At 43.0% G+C, this 1154-nt stretch overlaps 1 protein-coding gene across 3 annotated transcripts in view; it reads left to right on the forward strand.

The window, feature by feature from the left end:
• LOC101581257 (NXPE family member 3-like) overlaps window positions 1–1154 on the forward strand; it is a 34091-nt gene that overhangs the window by 17388 nt on the left and 15549 nt on the right. The gene's annotated exons all lie outside the window — the stretch shown is intronic.

Genomic DNA, 1154 nt, shown 5'->3' on the forward strand with positions numbered 1-1154 from the left:
TTTAGATGTATTAGGTTTTTATCCTCTGTTATATGAGACAGGCAAATGACAAGGGACTCAAGATGTCTATCGACCCTTTTTCTGTCAGCTAGAGTATGGCAAAGTAATTTCTCTTAAGGACAGGTGTTGGATACAGAGGGGTGAATGCTGTTAATGTACTTAAAAGTGATTCTTAGGGCCAGGGAGATGGCTCAGTGGAATAAGTGCTTCCCTGGCAAGCGCAAGGGCCTGAGTTCAATCCCTGGTTCCACCAAAAAAATAAAATAAAAGTGATTCTTTTCCCTCTCCTTGCACCTGAAGCACAAGTTTTTGGTTGATTGGTTGGTTGGCTTGGTTTGGTTTTGTTTGATTTGGTTTGGTTTGGTTGTTGTTGTTTCCTGTGGTGTGGGAACTTGGAAGGGTTTCTGGAACTAAAACTCAAAAAAGGATAGGAGCTCCTCAAAACAGGACGCTGGAGAGTTCTAACCGGTTGGACTCAGCCTTTAGTAACTTATCAATTTCTGTTTAAATTGCCAGTGCTGGCTCCTGCAACTTCTGATCCAGATAAGCTGTGGTTCTCTGTATTTGCCTTTCTCTACAGTTTTCCGGGTGACAGTTTACCCTTAGGCTTGCACTCTCTGATGGATCTAGGGAAAGCTGCTGGGTGGCCGGTCCCTTAGTGTCCTTGTTGTGAGGATGGGCACCATGCTTTCCAGGGTCCTTGTATCAGAGCTGAACCTGTAAGTCTCCTGTCCTGGACTTCTGACAACACTGATTAAGTATTGCTTCAACAACTGGTTTCTTTCTCTCGAAATTATTTCGTAATTTTCCAGCTGTGTCTATGAGAGATATAGGCCCATGATTTTTCTTTCTTGTAATGTTTTAAGTTTTGGAATTAGAATCATGAGGTCTTCCAATGAATTGAAACAATTCTCTTTTTTATTTATTGATTTATTTTTTTGACTTATTTAGTACAGGGTCTACAGGGTCTCACTACATAGATCAGCGTTGTAGTGATCCTGTTTTTCAGCCTCCCAAATGCTGGGATTACAGGCATACACCACCATGCCCAGTCTTAATGGCTATCTCAGTGTGCCCCAGGGCCGGGACCTGCATGGCAGGCTGGGGATTGAACCCTGGGCCTCTGCATTTGCCTAAGCAGGTGTTTTTTTTTT

The sequence above is a fragment of the Octodon degus genome, unplaced genomic scaffold, assembly GCF_000260255.1.
Source record: "Octodon degus isolate 3935 unplaced genomic scaffold, OctDeg1.0 scaffold00035, whole genome shotgun sequence".
NCBI classification, from domain to species: domain Eukaryota; kingdom Metazoa; phylum Chordata; class Mammalia; order Rodentia; family Octodontidae; genus Octodon; species Octodon degus.